This window comes from Balaenoptera musculus, chromosome 6, assembly GCF_009873245.2.
Source record: "Balaenoptera musculus isolate JJ_BM4_2016_0621 chromosome 6, mBalMus1.pri.v3, whole genome shotgun sequence".
In the NCBI taxonomy this organism is placed as follows: Eukaryota; Metazoa; Chordata; class Mammalia; order Artiodactyla; family Balaenopteridae; genus Balaenoptera; species Balaenoptera musculus.
The window spans coordinates 51,439,002-51,458,793 of record NC_045790.1 but is presented as its reverse complement, the minus strand read 5'-3'; the positions used below and the strand labels follow the sequence as shown (position 1 = coordinate 51,458,793).

The 19,792-nt window shown below is 41.6% G+C and overlaps 1 pseudogene; it reads right to left on the bottom strand.

Annotated features, from left to right (window-relative positions):
• Positions 1-14,577: 14,577 nt before the first annotated feature.
• On the bottom strand, positions 14,578-15,253 carry LOC118896362 (annotated as a pseudogene).
• Between the last annotated feature and the right edge of the window lie 4,539 nt (positions 15,254-19,792).

The window sequence follows — 19,792 nt, the reverse complement described above, 5'->3', positions numbered from 1 at the left end:
TGTAGAGAGAATCAACTATTGCCGATTTAATCTGCCTCTTACTGTGACGGGGCTTCAGAAAACCTTGAAATGGGGCACTGATCTTTGGCTCCTCTGCACCTTGTGAAAGATAGAGGGATTTATTGATAAAACCATCTCCCCCACTGGGTTGTAAGAGCCTCAAGGGCTTAGAACTTGTTTTACCGATGTCTGTCTCCACAGCACCCAGTATGAGGGACTACAGGATGAATGGACTCTGCCCCCAACTCATTCATAGTCTAGTCGAAACATTAAACTGGTGTATGAATATCCAAAAATATAGCACAGAGTGTAAACTACTGATGCAAGGGCTTTGGAATTTCAAAGAAGGAAGCACTTTTCTCTGGCCAAACGGACAAGAATTTTTTTTTTTTACTAAGGAGGTAGCTTTAAGAGTGGTAGCAGAGGGAGGGGCAGAGCTGGGGCAGGAAATGCCAGGCAGAGGAACTGCTAGAAAAGAAGACAAAAAGGTGACATTTTTGTCTTAATCACTAGCACCAGAATAGGAGAGAACATCCTTTGTTTGGAAAATTCTTTGGTAAGCTACTAAACTAAGGGTGAGAACTTCAAGCTCATGGGTGACTACTTGCTTCAAGCAAATATCCCAATCCCTACCCTGTACTGGGTGAGGCAAAGGAAAGACTCTGACGCACAGCTAGATTGGGGGCCCGATGCCCTGAGCCATACACTCTCCCATGTAGAATGCGCTAAGCATTTGGGGAAATGGCAAGGAGCTCAGAGGGGCTGCTTAAGTGTGTCATGGATGACAGCCTGAAAATATAAGTTGGGGCCATAGCATAAAGTGCAAAATGCTGATTATGGAATTTGGAGTTTATCCTGATACCAATCGTCTTAGGCTACAGCTCTTTTCAGTAATGTCCCCACTGTCCCTCTTTTTTTTTTCTTAAGAGAGATCCTGTATACACTTTACCCAGTTTCCTTCAATGATAACATTTTGTAAAACTCATACGGGGAGTTCCCTGGTGGCCTAATGGTTAGGATTCTGGGCTTTCACTACCGTGGCCCAGGTTCAGTCCCCTGTTGGGGAACTGAAGTCCTGAAAGCCGTGCAGTGCGGCCAGAAAAAAAAAAAAAAACTCGTATAAAATGGCATCCAGGATATTAACAATGATACAATTTACCAACCTATTCAGATTTTCCTAGTTTTATTTGTACTCATTTGTGTGTGTGTGTGTATTTTGTCCTATACGATTTTATCACATGTGTAGGTTTGTGGATCCACCACCAACCGCAGTCAAGAAATTGAAGAGTATTAGCATTTCAAAGATACCTCGTATTATCCTTTTGTAACTACACCCGCCTCCCTGCCATCTCACATCACCCTCAACCCTCATCCCTAACCCCTGACAACCATTAATCTGTCCTCCACTTCTAAAATTTTGTCAGTTCAAAATGTTCCATAGGTGGGATTATACAGTATGTAATTTTGGAGGATTAACTTTTTCCACTACACGTGATTTCCTCATGATTCATCCAAGTTCTTACATGTGTCAATCGATTGTTTTTTGTTGCTAAATAGTATTCCAGGAAAGACCTGCACCACAGTGTGTTTAACCGGTCGTCTGTTGGAGGACTTCTATGTTGTTTCCAGCTTTGGCTATTACAGATAAAGCTGTTATGACCATTCATGTACAGGGTTTTTTGTGAACATAAGTTATCATTTCTCTGGGTTAAATGCCCAAGTGTGCAATCTCTGGGTTGTATGGGAATTGGATGTTTAATTTTATAAGAAATGGCAATTTTACATTTCCATTAGAAATGAGTATGAGTATTCAGTCTCTCCACACCTTCTCCAGTGTATGAGGTTATCGTCATTTTTTATTTTAGCCGTTCTGAAAGGTGTGTAGTCATAACTCATTGTAGATTTTATTTGCGTTCCCATGATGGCTAACAATGTTGAGCATCTTTTCATGGGCCTACTTGCCACCTGTGTATCCTATTTGGTGAAATGTCTGTTCATGCCTTTGCCCATTTTCTAATTGGGTTGTTTGTGTCTTTACTCTTGGGTTCTGAGGGTATTCTAGATATTTGTCCTTTGTTGGATATGTGGTTTGCAAACAATTTTTCCCATTCTGTAGCTTGTCTTTTCACTCTCTTCTCATGGGCTTTCACAGAGCAAAATTTTTAATTTTGATGAGTTCAAATGGATTAATTTTTCCTTTCATAGATCATCTAAGAAAACTCTGCCTAGATCCTGAAGAATTTGTTTTCTATCTTTTTTTCAAAGAGTTTCACAGTTTTACATTTTACATTTGAGTTCATGACTCATTTTGAGTTAATTTTGGTGTTAGATTGAATTTTGTTCAGGTGGAGTTTCATTTTTTGACTATAGATGTCCCATAACTGCAAACCCGTTTTTGAAAAGTCTATCCTTCCTCCGTTGAATTGCTTTTGCACCTTTGTCAAAAGTCAGTTGGGCATCTTTGTGTGGGTCTGCTTCTGGGTTCTCTGTTTTGTTCCATTGATCTGTGTGTCTAACCCTCTACCAATACCACATTGTCTTTTTTTTTTGGCCACACTGCGTGGCTTACGGAATTTTAGTTCCCCGACCGGGGATGGAACCCGTGGCCCTGGCCGTGAGAATGCCGAGTCCTAACCACTGGACCGCCAGGGAATTCCCCACATTGTCTTAATTACTGCAGATATACAGTCAGCCTTAATATCAGGTAGAGTGATTCCTCCTATTTTATTCTTCTTTGTCAAGAATGTTTTAGCTATTTTGGGACCCATGCCTAAATTCTGGAGTAACTTCATCTCTATCTCAAAAAAGCTTGCTAGGATTTTGATAGGAATTGCAGTAAACCTACAGATCAATTTGGGGAGAATTGACATCTTTACCATGTTGACTCTTCCAATCCATAGCACAGTATGTGTCTCCATTTATTTATGTCTTTGATTTTTTTTTTTTTAATAGAAATTTTTTTTTTTTTGGTTTTTTTTTTTTGTTTTACTTTATTTATTTTTTATTTTTGGCTGTGTTGGGTCTTCGTTTCTGTGCGAGGGCTTTCTCCAGTTGCGGCAAGCGGGGGCCACTCTTCATCGCGGTGCGCGGGCCTCTCACTATCGCGGCCTCTCGTTGCGGGGCACAGGCTCCAGACGGGCAGGCTCAGTAGTTGTGGCTCACGGGCTTAGTTGCTCCGCGGCATGTGGGATCTTCCCAGACCAGGGCTCGAACCCGTGTCCCCTGCACTGGCAGGCAGATTCTCAACCACTGCGCCACCAGGGAAGCCCTGTCTTTGATTTTTTAAATCAGTATTTTGCAATTTTCAGCATATAGATCTTGTACATGTTTTGTTAAGTGTATACCTCAGTATTTCATTTTCTTTGGGGCAACTGTAAATGATTTTGCATTTTTAAATTTCAGTTGCTGCATGTTCATTGTTAGTATGTAGAAATGTTACTGATCTGTGTATTGATTCTGTGACTTTGCTGAACTCACTTATTAGTTCTAGGAGGTTTTCTTGTAGAATCCTTGGAATTTTCTGCATAGACTATCATGTCATCTGCAATTAAAGACAGATTTCTGTTTTTCTAAACTGTATCTCTTTTATTTACTTTTCTTCTTATCACAGTGGTTAGAACTTCCAGTACTATGTTGAACAAGAGAGGTGAGAGCTGATATCTTGCTTTGTTCCTGATCTTAGAGGGAAAGCATTCAGTCTTTCATCATGAAATATGATCTTAGCTGTGGGCTGTTTATAGATGCCCTTTATCAAGTTGAGGTAATTTCCCTTCATTCCTAACTTGCTGAGACTTTTCATCATGAATTGATTTTCAATTTTATTAAATGGTTTTCCTGCATCAATTCATATGATCATATGATTTTTCCTCTTTAGCTTGTTGATATGATAGATTATATTGATTGATTTTGAACATTGAACCAGCTTTGCAAGCCTGGAATCAATTCCACTTGGTCATGGTGTACAATTTCTCTTATACATTTTTGGTCCACACACTTTTGAAATCCAGAAACTTAGGTGTCATGCTTAACACTTCCCTCGCCTACACATCATCTCATTACCATGATTTTTACCTCCATTTCTACCACTGCCCTTCTAGTCAAAGCCCCTATTCTCTCACTTGTTATACTTCAACAGCCTCCTAATGGGTCTCCCTACATTAATTTTTTTTAAAGATTTTATTTTTATTTATTTATTCATTTGACCGCGCCGGGTCTTAGTTGCGGCATGCAAGCTTCTTAGTTGCAGCATGCGAACTCTTAGTTGCGGCATGCGAACTCTTAGTTGCGGCATGCATGCAGGATCTAGTTCACTGACCAGGGGTCAAACCCAGGCCCCCTGCATTGGGAGCACGGAGTCTTACCCACTGGACCACCAGGGCAGTCCCACCCTACATTAATTTTTGCTTCCTTCCAACAATTTTCTACACAGCAGTCAACGATATTTTCATACCAAAAATCTAATATTGACACTTCTCTTTTTAAAATCCTTCATTGGCTTCCCGCCACCCTTAGGCTAAAGCCTCACATCCTTAACGTAGCCTACAAGGCCCAGTGTGATGTGGTCTTTCTCTAACTCTTTTTTATTTTATTTTTTTAATTTATTTTTGGCTGTATTGGGTCTTTGTTGCAGTGCATGGGCTTTTCTTTAGTTGCAGCATGTGAGCTTGTCATTGCAGTGGCTTCTCTTGTTGCGGAGCACGGGCTCTAGGCACATGGGCTGCAGTAGTTGCAGCATGCAGGCTCAGTAGTTGTGGCTCGCAGGCTCTAGAGAGCAGGCTCAGTAGTTGTGGCACACGGGCTTAGTTGCTCTGCGGCATGTGGGATTTTCCTGGACCAGGGCTCGGACCCATGTCTCCTGCATTGGCAGACGGATTCTTAACCACTGCGCCACCAGGGAAGCCCCTCTCTAACTCAGACATACTACATCTCACTCTCTGTGCCTCAGCATATGAGCCTTCTCTATTTCCCCCAGATTCAACTACCACCCACCTTGGGGCCTTTGCATATGTTATGCCCATATACTCCTTCCTTCATCCTTTGTCAGGATGACTTTTTCAACTGACAAATCACTTTTCAAGGAAAACCTTCCTGGCTCCTCTAGCTTGGTCAGGTCCCTGTTACACTCTTTTATAGCCTTCTTTTCCTTTATAGCATTTATCTCAGTTTGTGAGTATGTATTTATTTGTATAATTATTTGATTAATATTAGTCTCTCCTGAGACTGTAAAAGCTTCATGAAAGCGGAGACTATAACTATTTTACTCAACAAATGTATTTTGAATTAATAAATGAAATCAACTGCCCTACTTAATTACTTTATCAACATACATTTACTGAACATCACATGTACTTGTCAGGAGAACATTCATTTAAGAGAATGAGTGAGGGGGAGAGAGAGAGAGAGAGAAAAATGCTTATTAGGTACATATCACATACAGCCAAAATAATCCTTTTGTGCTATGTCATGTGATTAATCAGGGATGAGGATGTCTTTGGCTAATTTAATTGATAAAAAATTATCAAACAGCTATAGTGGCCAAGTCATCTCTGAGTGGTAGGATTCAAAATAGTTTTTCTTTTTTATATTTCTCTGATCTTTTTCAAATGAGCACATGAGCATGTATTACTATTTTAATACATTACTGTAAAGACTTTAACTCATTAACATATTAATGAATAGAGCAGTGGAAATTTAATGGAAAATGCTGTAGCTTTATTCAGCTTTCCTCAAAGTATGTAATCCAAACAGATTTCAAAAGATAAAAGTAAAAATTTTATTTTAAATATATCAGTTCTTAAAGAATTGATAGAATATAAAGAATTTAAATTATACCTCTAATGATTATTTGTGTCAAAAATATTATACTATGCTTGATTATATTTTATGAAAACATAGCACTACATTCCCACTCAGAAACACTTTTGTAAGAATACACCAAAAAACTGTTAGCTGCAGTCTAGTCTGAGGATTAAGGTGGGATTGAATGATAGAGTTGTGAGTCAGTCAAGAGACTTAACTTCCACATTATTATCTGTGTTGTATTTATATTATTTACTTAAGTTTGTATTATTTTCATATCTTTTTTTACTACTTCTTAAAAATGCATTTGAAAATTATTTTTTAAAAGAAACGAGTGACCTTGATTTCTATGACCTTTCCCATCCCTCCTCCTTATCACACACTTTCATCAACAAACATAAAAACATATACACATTGCAGCTCAAATGGAGCAGTTCCATTATATATGCCAACCTCAAAAATAGTAAGAAAGTGATTTCTGCTTCTCAACAAGATAGAGTAAGAAGGCTTAGATTTATCCATTTGTCTGAAATGACTAAAAAATAGTGTGTGTAACAATTATGTGTGAAAACAATGGTTTTCAGACATTGTACATCAGGCAGTGCAAGACAGTGGTCCCTGAAAGATAGGAAACAAACCAAATAAGCCCTATAATTGGCCAACCTTACTATCTGGAAAGAGTTTCCAGGCTGCAGCTTAGGGTGAGGGAAATTGGAGGAAGCCCAATAGCCTCCCTGAATTGAGGAGACAGATGAAAGCACAGGGAGGCCAAAGTAGCTTAAGTTCACAGAGCAGAGGATTGGAGAGAAGAGAGTTTCAGAGAGAGAGAATTCTGGAAATCTGCAGAAGAACCCGCTTGAGTCCACAGCTAATTAATCATCACTATATTAGTGATTAGAAGGAGCAATCCTGGGAGATCATACAGTGCCAGTAATAGTTCATGTTCCACTAGACAGAGTAGAATATCTCATAATTCATAGGACATTGGGTAGAGTACTTAGAAGGGAATTGGCTCAGTTGTGGGGCAGAATTAGCCCTTGATCAGATGCTGCTCTGGTCCTGCTTAACAAAGCTTAAAAGCAAGACCCAGAAGTATACCAATCTTTCCAAGTAGCTTAACTGTGTCCCAGAACAAAACTCAACAATATTTATAGGAATACTAATATATACAGCACTCAACAGATTAAATACAAAATGCCTGTGGTGTAAGTCAAATCATGATGCTGAACACCTTAAACTTACACAGTACCGTATGTCAATTATATCTCAATAAAACTAGAAGGGAAAATTGTCTGTCATGTTACCATGGAAAATTACCAGGCATGTAAAGAAGTAGGAAAAAAATAACCCATAATGCAGAGAATAAAAAAAAAATCAATCAATAGAAACAGATCCAGAAATGATAGATATGACAGAATTCATAGACAAGAACATAAAACAGTTATTATGGTATTCCATATATCTAAGAAAGTAAAGATCAAGCATGTTAAATAGACACATACAAGACATAACAAAAGACCCGAATGAGATTCTAAAGATGAAAAATGTAATGTTTGAGATGAAAACTACTCTAGATGATAGTAACAGCAGATTAGATACTGCAGAAGGCAATATTAGTGAACTTGAAGACACAGCATTAAAGATGATACACAACAAACACACACAAAAAAAATAGTAAATAGAGCAACAGTGAGCAGTAGCACAATGTCAAGCACCCTAATATATGTGTAATTGGAGTCACAGGAGGAGAGGAAGGAGAGGGGAGAATAGAGAAAATACTTGAAGAAATGGCCAAAACTTTTACAAATTTGGAGAAAACTATACACCCACATATCTAAGAAGGTTAAACTTCTTAGGTTAAACAAATCACAAAAATGATAAGAAACTTCTCATGGTTTGACTCAATAATACAGATATCCCCTACTTTCAGAAACTTAGTGTGTTCATTATTTATTGCTAATTAACAAATCATCCCCAAACTTCATGGCTTAAAACAATAATAATTATTTATTTTCTCTCACAATTTCTATGAGTCAGGAATTCAGAAGTATCTCCCTCAGCAGTTCTGGTTCAGTCTCCCAGGTGGTTGTAGTCAGATGAGAGCTGGAGCAATTCCCTGAAGACCTGACTGGGACTCACTCATGTGACTGGCAAGTCGGTACTGACTCTTGTTCAGGAGCATCGGTTCCTCTCCACACTGACCTCTCCACAGGGCTGCTTGAGTGTCCTCGTGGCATGATGGCTGGCTTTCTGCTGAGCAAGTGGTCCAGGAGAGTAAGGCAAAAGCTACAATGCCTTTTATTACCCAGCGTCAGAAGTCACACAGGGCCAGCCCTAATTCAGTGTGAGGGGAGACAATATAAGATGTGAATACCAGAAGGCAAAGGTCACTAGGAGCCATCTTAGAGTCGGCTACTGGACTCAATATTTTAAAAAATTAAAATTACCGGGAAAGGTAAAGCATAAAAATTATTATAATACAAGCACCCACTAAAAGTTTCCTTAAAATAACAAGGAAACTTTTTTTTAAACATGATTCAATTTGTTAAATTCAGTATCTGACTAACTTGGAAAGCATCAAGCAGAGCACACCTATAACTGACCATGGGTTACATATAGCAAGACTGATGTTCAGTTATGTGAAGGAACTCCACTATAAGCAGCTGTTATGGTCTGAATGTGTCATCTCAAAATCCTGATGCCCAATGTGAAGGTATTAGGAGGTAGGGTCTTTGGGAGGTGCTTGGTCACAAGGGTGGAGCCCTCATGAGTGGGACTAGCGCTCTTATAAAAGAGATCCAAAAGAGCTCCCATGCTCCTTCTACCATGTGAGAAATCTGCAACCCAGGAAAGCATCTCTGATGGCATCCTGATCTCAGACTTCCAGCCTCCAGATATGTGAGAAACAAATTTCTGTTGTTTATAAACCACCTGTCTGAGGTATTTTGTTATAGCAGCCTGAAGGGACCAAGACAGCAGCCTTTGAGTGTTTTTGACTTAGTACATTCACCCTGGAAAAGCATCTCTCTGGATTTAGTCTTCCTACTTCAGCTGGCCAATGATAACTGACCATCATCTATAAGCTACCTTCACTGTGGAGCGTCAGTCTTAGGCAAGATATCAGGGAAAGTTGCCTTCACTTGTGATCATTCAGGTCAACATAGACACCCCTTCTTCGGGTCTTATCATGATCTCGTTCCTGTAACCGAACAGGACCCTGTGGAGCCTTCCCCCATATCCTCTGCTTTAGCTCCTCTCTGAAGTACCTGGATAACAGTATTTGATGCACATTTCCTGAGTTGTTTTACTGATGTGAAAAACCCCCACCAAGTGGAAGATGTTAACTACTTGATGACCATGAGCACATCACCCCAGGCCTCCTGGAGCTTAAGGACTAATCATGTTAACCCCTGTGACACCACCCTGTTACCTCACCATCAGCCAATCAGAGAACTGGGCATGAACTGATCACTAACCTGGCGACCCCCCTCCCTCACCTGGCTTTTAAAAATGCTTTGCCAAAACCCTTCGGGGAGCTCAGGGCTTTTTAGGGCATGAGCCGCCCACGTCCTGCATGGCCCTGCAATAAACCTTTCTCTGCGCCAAACTCTGACTTTATGGTTTGTTTGGCCTCGCTGTGTGTCAGGCACACAAACTTGCTCTAACATTCCTGTCCCTCCCTTACCTGAAGGAACCTGCACACCCTGACATCTGGAACCCTGGCGCTTACTCTCCCCACCCTTACCCCGCTGTGCTCTGGGGAGTCCATCTAGAATCACCTGACAGAGCCCAATGTCTCCCTTCCACCTTCTGCCGTCCCTCCCCTCACCCCAGGGCAAGGTGCCCCTGCATAAACTTGACATGTTTTGAGTCTCTGGGAATAGAACGCTCTTTATGACAAGTGAGTCTGACACTTTGCTTTCAGGTACTCAACTTAGAAACACATTTCCAAAAACATGTGATGTACGAAAGTAGAGACAGCCTGTACTAGAAATGACAGAAGCTGACCAAGAGTAACATAATGGACACATTGTGTTTGTTTGTCAGGAGGAACCATCCCTGAAAATATAAGAAGCAAATCGACCTGGCTTTAGAAGAAAAAAAATCCCTGAACATTATTTATAATGTTTAGTGCCAGTCCGATTTATACCTCTGAGGTTTGGAATGAAGAAGGTATGACGGGAAGAGTAGTTACACCTACTCTTTTGATCATCCCTCTGACCAACACACTCACAAAATACCAACACATTTGTAAACTTTTAGCCAGGAAACATAGAATGTCATACACATGCACATACCACCCACAAGCATTTATACACTCACCATTCATTTTGCTGTTCTAAAATTTCCACACAGCTCTGTGAGTGGAGTTTGGAATAGTAGTGGAAAAAAGCACTGATCTGAGAAAAAGAAAAATAACAGCCATCACTGTGCAGGAGTAGGAGTTTGGCTGCTAACTGAAATTTAGTCATCCTCTCTAAAAGTGCTTCTTGCTCATTATAAATGACAAGGCAATATGTATTTTTTGTGCTGAGTAAGCTGGAGAACCCTGTGAAAATCCCAGTGGAAGCAGCTATCAGTCTCATGCACACGGGCTGGGCCAGCATGGTGGCAGATGTGGTGGCAGGTGAAAAGAGAGTGAAGGTCAGTCCCTGACTTTGTTACCAAACCAAACTTGGGTCCTCTCACCCAATGCATAGTAAAACCAATCTACTGACAATGGGTTGTGGTAAAGGAGGGTACAGCATTTATTGCAAGGCGCCCAACAAGGGGCCAAGCAAGGAGAATGGGCAGTTTGTGCTCAAAAGACATGAACTCCCTGATGGCTTTCACGGAAGGGTTTTTATTTTTATTTATTTATTTATATTTTTATTTTATTTATTTATTTTTTATACAGCAGGTTCTTATTAGTTATCTATTTTATACACATTAGTGTATATATGTCAATCCCAGTCTCCCAATTCATCCCACCACCACCCTGCCTCCCCCTTTCCCCCCTTGGCGTCCATACGTTTGTTCTCTACATCTGTGTCTCTATTTCTGCCTTGCAAACTGGTCCATCTGTACCATTTTTCTAGATTCCACATATATGTGTTAATATACAATATTTGTTTTTCTCTTTCTGACTTACTTCACTCTGTATGACAGTCTCTAGGTCCACCCACATCTCTATAAATGACCCAATTTCGTTCCTTTTTATGGCTGAGTAATACTCCACTGTATATATATACCACATCTTCTTTATCCATTAGTCTGTTGATGGGCATTTAGGTTGCTTCCGTGACCTGGCTATTGTAAATAGTGCTGCAATGAACATTGGGGTGCATGTGTCTTTTTGAATTATGGTTTTCTCTGGGTATATGCCCAGTAGTGGGATTGCTGGGTCATATGGTAATTCTATTTTTAGTTTTTTAAGGAACCTGCATACTGTTCTCCATAGTGGCTGTATCAATTTACATTCCCACCAACAGTGCAAGAGGGTTCCCTTTTCTCCACACCCTCTCCAGCACTTACTGTTTGTAGATTTTCTGATGATGCCCATTCTAACTGGTGTGAGGTGATACCTCACTGTAGTTTTGATTTGCATTTCTCTAATAATTAGTGATGTTGAGCAGCTTTTCATGTGCCTCTTGGCCATCTGTGTGTCTTCTTTGGAGAGATGTCTATTTAGGTCTTCTGCCCATTTTTGGATTGGGTTGTTTGTTTTTTTTAATATTGAGCTGCATGAGCTGTTTATATATTTTGGAGATTATTCCTTTGTCCGTTGGTTCGTTTGCAAATATTTTCTCCCATTCTGAGGGTTGTCTTTTCATTTTGTTTATAGTTCACAGAAAGGTTTTTAAAGGCAACATTAGGGGTGAGTGTTGTATGGTGCCTGATCAGCTTGTGGACATTCTTGTGATTGGTTGATGATGAGGTAATAGGGTGGTATTTCGAGAATTAACATCATCAACCGGTCTGGGGTCTACATGCTTGTGGTCAGCATGCAGTTAACTTCTTCCACCTGGTGAGGGTTTCAGTTTCTGCAAAACAACTCAAGGATATCACTCAGGATATTATCTATAGCCCTTGAGGAGGAACTAAAGGTCCTTGACTTTGTTTTATGGCTAACCTATTATTTTTTGTCTTGTTTTGATAATAATAATAACCTATTATTATTTTGACTGTTTTCCTTTGTTTCTGCATTTTCTCACTTCTCTGATTAAAATTGCTCTTTGGAACTTGGGGAAGGCCTCGAAGGCTAAAGCTTTTCTACAAACAAGAGGTGGGGGATGGGGGGTGTGGTGGGGGTGGTGGTCTGTCCCTGGGAAAGCCCTACAGGGTCCTGCTCAGTTTCAGCCTCCAGGCTCTTGAACACTAATGAGAATCCAAGAGGCAAAAGGGGGAAGGAGGAAAGCCCAGTGGCCCCTCCCCTAAAAATGTGCTTGGGATGTGGACACAGACTATAAACCACTTGAAAATACCTGGAGTTGGATCAGTACAAATTGTGACATAAATGATTTTATTTTAAAGATAAGGACAACCAGGCCATAGTGGAAGTTTGTCACAAGTCATACTGGGTGCCCAGGTGGAGCAGTGAAATTCTTCCCAATAGCTACCTTTAAATGAGCTACAATTACTCAGATGTTTTTTGCCCCATGGCAGGCACCTGGATCAGGCATCCATTAGAGGACCATGGGCTTCTGTCATTCTGGGGTGACTTGGTGGTAGAGCACAGGGCTTGTCACCATCGACTGAAAACTGAAAAAAAAAATACACAACCTAAAAGTTGAGAGTTATGTTTTATTTGGCAAACATTCTTAGGACTTCAAGCCCAGGAGACAACATCTCAAATAACTCTGAGAGACTGCTCCAAAGAGGCAAAGGGCTCAGGGAGCCAGGATATATAGGAGTTTTAGCAACAAAAGACCAGGTATTGGGAACATCAAAAGATTACTGTTACTAAAAGAAAACCAGACATCTCAAGTTAATGAAATTAGCACTTTTCTATGTATGGGAAGATGCAGAGTCTGGGCTTATTGAAATTATTCCTTTGATATGCACCTCAGGTATTGGCAGGGGGTTGGGGGGCAGTATCCTGTGTTTTCTCATCCTTAGTCTCCTCAGTGTGCACCATTGGGGGTGGCTGCAGTCGTTTACTGCTAGATGGTAGGCATTCTTTGTTTCCATCCTGAGTTCCCTCAGGCCTCACCGTCAGGGTAGCTATAATGTGGTGGCTTGATGGCTGCAACGTCCTTTGTTTATGATACAGCAGGTGGCATTCTTAGTTCACATCACCAATATGAACTCACAGAAGGAAAGTATGACTGACAATCTGCATCATGCCCTTTAGAGGTACAAACTGTGTCCGAGGGGAACAGTGTCCTGAACATTTTCTTTTTACTTTCTTTCCCCCAGAAGAAAACAAAGACGGGCTTGCCTCCTAGTGCCTTCTCTTTCCCAGCTCCTGGGCATATGTCCTTAAAATTGCTTTGGAAATACAAGATGGTCTTATGAGTTTGTGAGAGGTGGCCATAGCCATAAACTCAGCAAACTAAGCTTCGATAGTTCCACCAGATTTACATTTCTCTACTCAGCCTTCAAGACCTCTGTAATCTGACCTTATTTCCCATCACCCCACCCCTCGCCTCTCAGGTTGTCTCATCAATCACCCAAACACACCAAGTCAGAACCTGGGAACTCTGCCCAAATGGTCCCCTTCTTCTGGAAAGTCCTATCCCCCCCCCCACTATTCTACCCTTTCTTTAATCGCCCTTAATCAATATTACAGAATATCTGTGTTCTAGAGAACACAACACCCATCAGTCACCCACTGTTTTCCAAACCCATCTTTCAAAGTGATGTTTAGGGAGAGTGATAATTGATCTATTTGCCCATTTAACAATAGCTGCCATTACTGATTCTCAACCTTGACCAGCCATGTGTTAAGTGCCTGCCTGCACTATCATGTTTCATCCTCACAATAACCCTTCAAGGTTCCCTGATCCTCATATGTTGTCCCTTTTATTGTTATGTAATATTATACATGGACTCAAATAATTTGGAGAAAAAGAAGAATAAACAGTTTAAAATCAAACACAAATCATATTTTCCTCATGAGGTTAAAAATAACCAATCATCAGACCATGAATGAATCTCATAGATCATCTAGTCCATGGCTCTGAACATACACGTTCTGACTGATCAGTTTCTTTCTTCTTTTTTTAAGCTCCGAAGATTATTCTGATAACTAGCCAGGTTGTAAAGCAGTAACCCATTCCAATTATCTCATGTTATAAGAGATTGGAAGGAGAAAGATGGCGCTAACATTTACTGAATGCCTACCGCACTGCTACCTGCTTACCAAACTTAGTTAACAAGGGGTGAACTGAAAGTAAGGATGTCAGGGAATTTGCCCAAAGAAAATGGGCTAGGTCATGGCAGACCCACATTTCTTCTGTCCTAGCTTCAAATTCTTTCCTCTACCTAACTAAAACCAAACTACTTAATTAGCATAAGTCTTTTACATAGATGGTCACATTTAATTTTTGTAAAGAAAGATATCACAAAATAAGTACTATTATTATTCCTATTTTATGCAAGTGAAGAAATTGAGGCCACTACAGATGTAATTAGCCTAAAGTCAGTTAGCTAGTACATGGTGAAGGTAGGGCTTGAATCCAGATTTTTTTTTTCCATTTTAGGGGTAAATTTTAATAGAACATGGAAGTTTGAACTCTTATACCTTAAACAAAATGGTAAAGTTCCTGCTTGTTTCAGAATGGTTTTATGGGGAACCTAATCTGTAACAAAATGTTGGCATTCAGTGCAAAGGTGCCAACGTTTTTCAGCAAAGTGTACAAAAGTTCTCAGGGGGATGGGGCAAGGAGTGAGGTGCTCAGACATTTTCAACAGCAGGCATTCTCTCATCCTCTTGACGGGAGATGGGAGAGAACCACTGGAAGAGCCTCATCAAACACCATGTAGCAACCTCGCTGTGTCAGAACCCAGCATTCTTGGTGTTTCACAGCACAGATTTCCTCAACCATGGCTACACATTGAGGATACATGACGGCAGTCGGCCTTTCTTTCAGTTTCAGTCTTGTCTTTATCACCCCTAAGGTCAAGTTTAGCTCCCATTAGGACGAGGGGCGTGTTGAGACAACGGTGTCACACTTCAGGATACCACTTTGCACGGACATTTTCACAAGATGCAGGACTCACAAGAGAAAAGCAAATTAAGAATACGTCAGCTTGTGGAGAGGATAGGGATGTGATCTGTCGTCATCTTCTTGTCCAGCTGCATCCATAAGCCCAGATTCACCAGTTTTCCATCTGCCATAACATGGGAAGAATAGTTGTCAAAGACAGTGGGGATCTATTCTCCAGAAAATGCATTGGTGGCATCCCACATCAGTAGGCAAGTTTTACCTACAACTCCGTCTCCCACCACCACCCACTTGACGACCTCCATCTGGGCATCAGCAGTGGGGCACAGGGTGCCAGGGTCTCTGCCACCTTGCCCTCTACAACTGGAAGCTGAAGCCCAGCAGCGGCCACCACCCAAACCTCCAGATTTTTTATTTCTCAATCTTGTGCTTCACACTCACTGGCTTCCTTTGCTGAGTACAAATGTGCAGATCTCATGCTCTTTCCTCTACCTGCCTTTGACACTTCATTGTGTTTTGCACCTGTTGCAACTTCATATTGCAGTATCATGGCGTTATTGTTAAATCCCCAGCAGTGCTGCAATGTAGAGAGGAAAGTTCATGGTTCTGGAATCAGATGGCCCTGGCTTTTAATCCCCTCTCTTGCCAGTTTTGAGATCTTGGGCAATGACAATAATTTCCAACATTCATTGAGAGCTTAGTATGTTCCAGTGATGCTGAGAGCTTAATATGCATTAATTCATTCACTCTTCAAGAAAGGAGGTAAATGGGAGGGAGACGCAAGAGGGAGGAGATATGGGGATATATGTATATGTATAGCTGATTCACTTTATTATACAGCAGAAACTAACACAGCATTGTAAAAGCAATTATACTCCAATAAAGATGTTTAAAAAAATAAAATAAAATAAAGCTTATGGACTTACAATATGAAAAAAAAATAAATGTTATCTGAACTGTCAAAAAAAAAAAGGAGGTAAAAACCATTAATATTCCCATTTTGTGGAAGAAGAAACTAAGAGAATCAGTTTTCTTATGTGTAAGGTGATGATAGTCACATCTAATGTGCCAGGTTGTCATGAGGCTTACATGCAATGACCTATAAAAAGTGCCTAGAACACGTAAATCTTTGTCACCATTCCTCCCCTCCCCTTCACGTTTCTCCCTTGAGCACAGAGACCTCATCTCTACTGCTTGTGCTTTCACCCAGAGTCAGTGGAAGTGGTGAGCATGTAGCAGAGACATGTAAGTATTATCAACAGTCAATTTGGTAGATTGGAAGTCTCCTCAAATTTGATCTTAACTCCTCTTTCACCAAAGATACCAAATAAACCCATGCTGACCTTTGTCATTTTCTCTGACTTTCACTAGTCATGCAACAAACACAGCTGGTGAAACAGCTACACTTCACTGGTAATAACAGCGACTTGACATGTTCCACAATCATGTTCTGGATGCAATTGACTAAGAAAAACCCACATCTGATTATGACAAGATGCAAACGATGTAACTCGGTGCTTTGCTACTCTGGCCATGAAAATCACCTGGGAAGCTCTTTAAAAATATTGATGCCTGGCTCTGCTCCAGAGATTCTGATTTATTTGGTCTGAAGTGGGGCCCTGACTTTAAAAATGCTTACGTTCTTTGGATGACTCTAACGTGTAGCCAGGGTGTCAAGTAACTGATTTACCTATGCACATGAATGAGAAATTCATTTTAGCCAGTCAAATTACTATTTAGGGTGAGAAATCTGTCTCCCTGCGTGTGATATCATTTAGACTAAAGCCACATATTTTAGCATTGTTCAGTAACCACAGAGGGAAACTGAAAAAAATCCAGTCTAGACCAGGATCAGTAAATACACAGCTGCCCCCTTGTGCCCACAATCACAATTCTCTTCCCCACTCAGTCATGGTCTTGCATCCCTTCCCAAGAGAGCATCTTGGTTGTCACATGAGATGGAGCTTAGTCTTGCCCAAGATATACATACACTTAAAAAATAAGGACTTCCCTGGTGGCAGTGGTTAAGAATCCTCCTGCCAAGTCAGGGGACACGGGTTCAAGCCCTGGTCTGGGAAGATCCCACATGCCGCGGAGCAACTAAGCCCGTGTATCACAACTACTGAGCCTGGGCTCTAGAGCCCACGAGCCACAACTACTGAGCCCACGAGCCACAACTACTGAAGCCCACGCACCTAGAGCCCGTGTTCCACAACAAGAGAAGCCACCACAATGAGAGGCCTGCGCACCGCAGTGAAGAGTAGCCCCCGCTTGCAGCAACTAGAGAAAGCCCTTGTGCAGCAATGAAGACCTAACGCAGCCAAAAATAAATAAATTTATTTTTAAAAAAAACTATCATAAGACAGTATTTATCAGTAAACCTCGATCAAGAACTTATGTGCCAGGAGGTGGGTTCGCTGCTAGCAATATGAAGATGGGTACGATGCGGTTCCTGCCCTCATGAATTCAGTCTACCAGAGAAGAGAGGATGTGGAAAGCACACTAATGTAAACAGAGCTTTTGGAAGAAACAGAACAAAGCAACTCTCTATGCCTGGGAGAATCAGGAAACACAAGGAGAGTTGTCAAGTGTGTTAGATCACAAAGGATTGAGTAGGAGGAATTTATCAGGCCCTGTTCAATGGAAAGGGCCCTGTTCAGTGGAAAGGAACTCACCAGGCCCTGTTCCACTGAAGGAACAACAGCATGTACAAATGCAGTGACATATGAACAGCTGTTGGGTTTAGACATATAAGTGGTACTATTAGTGTGACTTCAGCCTAGAGGGAGCATGAAGGACTGACAGAAGGTCAGGCTGGAAAGAAAAGCATTATGGCTTTTGCATGGCATTTTGGTATTTGGATGACAGCCAGCACTGTCCAATAGAACTTGGTGTTGGTGGAAATTAAGAGGGTGGTTCAAGTAAGAAAGTGGATGGTAAATCCAAGAGCAGGCCTAAACTCAAAGGGAAAATCTTAAATCTATCAAGAGTTTGAGAAATCAAGATACGATTGTATGTTTTATTTTAAATAGAGCATTTCAATTATTCTTATGTCTTTTTTTTAAATGATTCTCAGCTCTAACAAAACTTTACATTCATTGACCGATCACCAATCCAGAAAGCTTCTTTTATTTTATTTTTTTAATTAATTAATTAATTTTTGGCTGCACTGGGTCTTCATTGCTGCCCACGGGCTTCCTCTAGTTGTGGCGAGTGGGGGCTACTCTTCGTTGCGGTGCACAGTCTTCTCATTGCGGTGGCTTCTCTTGTTGCAGAGCATGGGCTCTAGGCGCACGGGCTTCAGTAGTTGTGGCATGTGGGCTCAGTAGTTGTGGCACACGGGCCTAGTTGCTCCGTGGCATGTGGGATCTTCCCGGACTAGGGCTCGAACCTGTGTTCCCTGCATTGGCAGGCAGATTCTTAACCACTGAGCCACCAGGGAAGTCCCCAGAAAGCTGCTTTTAAATACCACAACTAAGGATGTGGAGCTATGGTTTATGCCACTGTACCTACCCAGTAATACAGTTTACCATTACTTAAAAGGAGGGCTGAGATTGTCCATCCACCATTAAAAATCTCAATTCTGATCCTCTCTTAGCCTGATGTTCACTCCTTAAACCATCTTGGTTTCAAACCTCCCAGCTACCAACCTTGATCCTTGTTTCCAGTTTTTGTCATTGCCATGAGCTTCAGCCTCAGTGCTCAATCCTGTTTTTCTAGCTGTAAACTAACTTCACTTGACAGACTCTATTTCTCCACCCAGCTGTGTTGTCATGGGAAAACACCCCTCCTGCTTTGACCAGACCGGAGATCCACCTATCCCAGTGCCACCCTCATGTGTGGTGATCTCAACAGGCTCACTCCAGCTTCTTAAAAAGGTTAGGGAGGGGCTTCCCTGGTGGCGCAGTTGTTGAGAATCTGCCTGCTAATGCAGGGGACACGGGTTCGAGCCCTGGTCCGGGAAGATCCCACATGCCGCGGAGCAACTAGGCCCGTGAGCCACAACTACTGAGCCTGCGCGTCTGGAACCTGTGCTGTGCAACAAGAGAGGCCGCGATAGTGAGAGGCCCGCGCACCGCGATGAAGAGTGGCCCCCGCTTGCCGCAACTGGAGAAAGCCCTTGCACAGAAACAAAGACCCAACACAGCCAAAAATAAATAAATAATTAATTAAAAAAAAAAGAACCTCTGCTTTGCTGCAGCTGTGAGGAAGAGGGAATATTAAAAAAAAAAAAAAGGGTTAGGGAGAAGAGAGAAAGGGAATCTAGGCTGGTACATAGGTTTCTGTCTCAGATGATCAGGTAGAGGGAGTTGACAAACAGATGATGGCTTCCCAGAGAGGAAACTTAGGAGGACAGATTAGGGGAAGAAGATAATGAGTTCAGTTTTAGGTGTGTTCATTTTGGAGTGTTTCGTATCTGCTTCCTAAAATCTGTACAAAAATCGAGTACAAAACCTGGTGTAGGGGCTTCCCTGGTGGCGCAGTGGTTGAGAATCTGCCTGCCAGTGCAGGGGACACGGGTTCGAGCCCTGGTCTGGGAAGATCCCACATGCCGCGGAGCAACTGGGCCCGTGAGCCACAACTGCTGAGCCTGCGCGTCTGGAGCCTGTGCTCCACAACAAGAGAGGCCGGGATAGTGAGAGGCCCACGCACCGCGATTAAGACTGGCCCCCACTTGCTGCAACTAGAGAAAGCCCTCGCACAGAAACAAAGACCCAGTGCAGCCATAAATAAATAAATAAACAAAAAAATTTTAAAAAACCTGGTGTACAACAGCTCAATCTTTCCCAAGGAAGCCCTCCCTGGCATCCCTCTTCCATCTCAACTATCCCTCCTGTTTACTT